This window comes from Anabrus simplex, chromosome 2, assembly GCF_040414725.1.
Source record: "Anabrus simplex isolate iqAnaSimp1 chromosome 2, ASM4041472v1, whole genome shotgun sequence".
Lineage (NCBI taxonomy): Eukaryota > Metazoa > Arthropoda > Insecta > Orthoptera > Tettigoniidae > Anabrus > Anabrus simplex.
Window position 1 is genome coordinate 735,643,017 of NC_090266.1, and position 6,136 is coordinate 735,649,152.

At 39.7% G+C, this 6,136-nt stretch overlaps 1 protein-coding gene across 1 annotated transcript in view; it reads right to left on the bottom strand.

The window, feature by feature from the left end:
• The window catches only part of LanB1 (laminin subunit beta-1), a 584,100-nt gene extending 578,325 nt beyond the window's left edge, over positions 1-5,775 (bottom strand). The window contains exon 1 of the mRNA XM_067141389.2: positions 5,665-5,775. The gene's annotated coding sequence lies outside the window, so the exon portion shown is untranslated. The remainder of the gene's footprint in view (positions 1-5,664) is intronic.
• Between the last annotated feature and the right edge of the window lie 361 nt (positions 5,776-6,136).

Sequence of the window (6,136 nt, forward strand, 5' to 3'; positions counted from 1 at the left end):
ATTTATAGGCCTATTAATTAATGTATTGTGGAAAGTTGTTTTGTTGCAATGATGTATTAATCATGAAAAATGTAAATAATAATTTAATTACTGAACGAGGAGCTAGAACGCCGGTGGTCTCTTGTCACAGAGTGGATGAAAATTTAAAATCGGTATTTTGAACTCCGATTCCAGTGCCGTGAAAATAGAGATTTACAACTGAAATACTTTCTTTCTTAATCTGTTTACCTTCCAGGGTAGGTTTTCCCCTCGGACTCAGCGAAGGATCCCACCTCTACCGTCTCAAGGGCAGTGCCCTGGAAAGTGAGACTTCGGGTTGGGGATACAATTGGGGAGGAGGATTTGTACCTTGCCCAGACAGCCTCACCTTCTCTGCTGAACAGGGGCCTTGTGAAGGCATGGGAAGATTGGAAGGGGCAGGCAAAGAAGAGGGAAGGAAGTGGCCGTGTCTTTAAGTCAGGTACTATCCCGGCATTTTCCTAGAGGAGAAGTGGGAAACCACTTCGAGGATGGCTGAGGTGGGAATCAAATCCACCTCTACTCCGTTGACCCAACGCTGAGTGGACCCCGTTCAAGCCCTCGTGCTACTTTTCAAATTTCATGGCAGAGCCGGGAATCGAACCCGGTTCTGCGTGGGTGGCGGCTAATCATGCTAACTACTACACTACAGAAGCGGACTACAACTGAAATGTAATTTTTTTAAATCATGAGTAACTTTCAGCAGCGCTATGTGCAGGTTCTAGTGAACTCTACAAGATGGCATGGCTTGGACGATGTCATAGAGTGTTTAACAAGGCTACAAAGACTATCTTTACAAGACCAGCCCAGTGAAAAGACCGTTGATCTGGATTGGTGAGGTCCAGTTAGTAAGCGTTGTGCTGGGGGAGGGGGCAAGCAGGGAGAGTCTGGGGTGCGTAAGCTCTAGCATCCCATCTAGTGTCTTGCTAAATTTTGACAAAAAGTAAGTTTATGGGCGCATGCCACGACAATTTCAAATCGCGTGGTTTTCTAATTTTCAATGAGGGTGGCAGCCTTGTGGGCACACATGATGCAGGATCTATTGCAGGCAACAGAAAATTAGTCTTCATGACAACTGACCCGGCTGACCAAAGGCGGCGATTAGCAACATATAAATTGTTCACAAATCTAGAATTTATATGCAAGCGTATAAGAAGGATCTTTCCTCTACGCTACTCAGGTATCGTTTCACATCATTTTTATTATTTTTTCACCCAGTGAACTCGAAAGGAAACTGCCAGATTATAACTGAACTTTTTTGAGGACATATTTCCATGTAAATTACAAATACTCTTGTTCCTAATTTAAAGTTTTGTACTTCTAGAAACATCACCTCTAATAGTCTTCCTCTTTTTATTAATGAAACAAATGCATGTTTATACTGTCCGACTCATTGGCTGAATGGTCAGTGTACTGGCCTTCGGTTCACAGGGACCCGGGTTCGATTCCTGGCCGGGTCGGGGGATATTAACCTTAACTGTTTAATGCCAATAGCTCTGGGGCTGAGTGTGTGTGGCGTTTTCAGCATTAGAAATCACCCTAGGTAGGGCCCTTATTTTCACAGACATGCAGGTCGCCTAATAGGCCGTCTACGAGAAAAAAAGACCCGTACTAGGCCTCTCTGGAGGCCATACGCCCTTATTATGTTTATACTAAGCATTATTGCCAATTAGCCCAGCTGCAGAAATATAAGAAGATTGAAATTTAAATCAATTTTTATTATTTTTCAGATTAAATGTGGAAAGATATATAGATCAACATAGAAATACTGTGATGCATTTAACACGAGTACAGAAAGCATTTTCATTGCAGCTTTTCTACCAGTCCACTGTGAAGAGCGACCAACAACAATTTTCTATAGACCTGTGCACTGCAATGGTGGGAGCCAATATCCCCCTGCATAAACTTCAACAAGCTGCCGGGAGCAATCATCAAGTTGGAGACGAAAGGTTTTCCCTCCAGTGGAGTCATTTAGGGCTGTGGAAGAAGTCAGGAGAAGTTTTGACCGAACCTCTGGAAAGGTAGCCACTGTCAGCAAAAAGATCCATAAGGGCCTACAGCAGAATCCATGAAGGAAAGTGACAGTAAAAGTAGCCAGGGTGCTACGAGATGAGGTAGATGAAGCAGTTGAACTAAAAACCAGATGAAGTAGTGGCTTCATTGAAGTTTTGTCCAATCACTTCCTGTGAAGTTGAGAGATTTCTCTCAGTACAAAACATTCAGCCCGACAGGAGAACAAGATTGTTACCGGAAAACATTGAAACGTTGCTTGTTGTACATTCCTTTTACAGTAATTGAGCGTGTTATTAAATTATAAGTATTTTTTCATGCCTATTTTGTTGCCTATATTGAACGTTAGTGCTTATTTACATGCCTATTTTTGCTAATTTAAGAGCCTATATGCCTGCCTACTTAACTGCTTTTAGTGCCTATAATTCTCGTCTCTAGTTATTAGTGAACCTGATACCAGCGAGTCAAAAAAGACCAAGGAAAAAGGCATTTTCTCCTATTCATTGGGTAAAAAGACGTGAAAGCTTCATTGTATTTCAGGAACTAATATTACGTTGTAAGGCTTCTTGACCACATAGAAGAAGATCCATGTAGTGAGACATTAAATAAAGCTGTTGCCTTAGGCATGGCTTTGAAAAGAAGTGAATTTATCATTTGTTTGGAAACAGTTGTTCACTCTTTGGTGCATACTGTGAAACTAAGCAACTTCTTCCAAGATCCTAAACAATATTTATCATCTGCATCATTGGCACCATAATAGGAAGGTTGAATATGATGAGAAAAAATACCAATGAAAAGTGTAGACATTTTTATTGGAGCAAATGACATGGCCGCTTCAATGGGTGAAGAAATCCGTCTCCCATGTATTTGTGGCATGCAAACTCAAAGAACGAATGTGTCGACTAAGGATCCAAGCTCAATAGCTCCAGTCGCTTAAGTGCGGCCAGTGTCCAGTATTCGGGAGATAGTGGGTTCGAACCCCACTGTCGGCAGCCCTGAAGATGGTTCCCCGTGGTTTACCGTTTTCACACCAGGCAAATGCTGGGGCTGTACCTTAATTAAGACCACGGCCGCTTCCTACCCACTCCTAGCCCCTTTCTGTCCCATCGCCGCCATTAGGGCTACCTGTGTCAGTGCGACGTAAAGCAACTTGCAAAGAAAAAGAAAAAAAAACACTATAAGGAAAGGGAAAAATATTTCTAACTGGTCAAATGTTGATTGTGACGTAAACTGCTAATATGTAACTTCACATAGAAAAGTTTATGTACTTCAAACATTATTTAATGGAATTTTGTGGTGAAATAAATACCAATTAATTACCTTAATTAGAGTTTAATATACTGTAACAATTGCCTTAAAATAAACTTGGGAAATTTCAGCACTACAGAAGTAAAATGTCCCAATTACTTGTTTTTGCTTAGTGATGTGATTTTTTTTTTAGGTTAGCCCCTCCCTTTAGAGAATCCTAGATATGCCTCTGCTCACAAGAAAATATCAAATTATTTTTATTTCTTCTGAGAAGTAAGAAAGGCGACCAATTTGGTTTCAGTAATAGATAGTTAAATATTTTGTTAACAATGTATGAATTGTATCCAAGTATCTATGGTCTATAGGGCCTATCTCTATGCAAAAAAAAAAAAAAAAATTAACGGAAGTGGCAATGAATTAAAAAAAGGCCTACATCATTCCATGTCTATGCAAATAAGTGGACCATATAACAAAGTGGCTACAAACGGCAATTGGTGCATCTCAAGGATAGATAGCCACCATATTCGTTCATATTGAAAGACTCCACTCACTCCAAACCCTAAGCCTTGACCTAAGCAGTAATATGGAGAAGAAATACAGTTAATTTTGCCTTGCACACACTGAAAAGTAGCAAAAATGACATACAACTTACTACTCCTTTTCAAGTGGTTATTCATGCATCACTTTATCTGAGTCTCTTTTGGCAACTTATTGATATTTCTGAAACTCCACAGACATTTTGGAAAGCATTTAACATCACCTCCCCAATTTAATATTCGAAAATTATGTTTTGCTCATCAAGATAGTTTTAGACATCTGGGACAGGGCTATAGTAAATGTAACAGTATCTACCTGTCATAATACGTAAAAAACATGAGAAATGTTGACCAATATGTGTGTCAAAATTAAACCAATGAAATAGGGGTATCTGGGCTGAAGATCCAAAAAAATAAGCCTATTAATTTTATGTGAAATAAGTTTATGCTTTGTCTCAATATAAAACGTATTTATATGCTAACGTAAGTTATTTTCCCCGTAAAGTATGAAGTGGGAAAGGTGGGACAGAGTAAGAGAAAAATATATAAGGCATGAATACAAAATTAGGAAAAAGACAATTACAATCTCGCATCTTCCAACGCTTTGGAAATGTCGAACAATCTGGCTCTGAAAGAACAGGACACAGTCAAATAGTACAAAGGTAGTTTCTGTAAGCCTATCAAACTAAATGCAAATTTGATTTTAAAATGTAGGTTGGCGGGGGGGATGGGGAGGGGGAGTTTGAAGCTCTTTATGATAGTTATGTTCTATTAGAAAGGGGCACCCGAATGGGCATTAGGATTTACAATTTTCACTTTTCGACATGATTCTCTTGTTGCAAGTCATAAGTACATAATCTTCTATTATGAGACTTGCAGTATTGCATATCGTTTCGAAAATCTCACGTGCATTTATCGGGACACGAAATACGGCCAGTTTCGTGAGAATTTAGCGGCAATGTCACGGCATTATTTCTTGTTCCTACCACAGTAATTTAGCGAATTAATTCTGATACAGTTAAGAAGGTTTGGAAAGTAAAAAAGATTATAGTTCATGCTTTTCACAGCCCCGACAGTGAATTCTGACAGGACTAAGAGATGTTGCTGGCTAACAAAATGAGAAACAAACCCTCCGGGGGGGGGGGGGGGAAATCCAGGTCATAAACCAAAATATATTCTCTAGCGAGATGGTTGAATAAGAATGTCGGCTTCGAAAAATATCTGCCCACATCCAGAACCGAATCCCAGACCATATCCACCTCATGTTATACTAGTTAAAACCAAAACGGACATTCAAGATATTACCTAATATATAACGGGCGCAATCCCACAAAAGAAAAAAGTAATTATCAATCGCAACACCATCTACGACTCCCACGGCGCTGACTGACCACCTGTGTCACGCCTATCACATGAAGGCGGTCAGTTCGAGTCCCGACGTAGGTCTGCTGCACTGAAGTACCGTACTCAATTAATACGGAGCGCAGCGCACCGTAAGTAAACAAACGAAACACAACAGTACGGAAACTTATTTTCTGCAGAACAATCCTCTGACTTCAATAACATAAATCTTCGTTCACAAGGTAATTAATTCATCGCACTAACGATATAGTTTTTAAATCACCCCTGAAAACAAACCAGCAATCTAGCACACGAGATCATGTGTGACAGACGATATCAATGAGGTATACAAAAATGCCGCTACAATGTGATACTGACTGATCTCACGCATGTCACTTGTCATGTCACAATGACATTAATTTGCAAAAAGAACTTTATATCTCATAAAGAGTGATCGAAAACCAACTTTGCACATTTTAGTCAACTAGTCAATATCTTTCACAGCACTCACCTCATACATAAACTGCCGCAGAAGTTCACGCACAAAATTATCACACTTCATAAGAATTTAACTTCTTAGCAGAGTTGGACTAGTCGGTGCGCTGTTACGTTGAGAGAACACACTCCCTACACCAGCGCTTGACTTACAATAACATTTAATAACTGACCATTGCTTTCACAGACTACGATAGCAACAGTAGCAATTCAAATGAGTGTACAGGTGTCATGCGTCTCCTTGAAATTCAGGTCTATCAGAAGTAAAGGAAATAAATGAAAGATTCTCTGGGGATGAGCAAATGAAATAACAGCGCCTTGAGATTCAAGACGGGTCTCCGGCAGTAACAAAATCGTAAGAAGTTCCCGCGAGAGCAAATTAATAATTTAATTACAGTAGTTCGGGTTTAATGAAATATACTGGTGAATGAAGAGCATCAAAATCATTACATTTTCCCGTTTCGACAGGATTTTGAAATCATCTTATA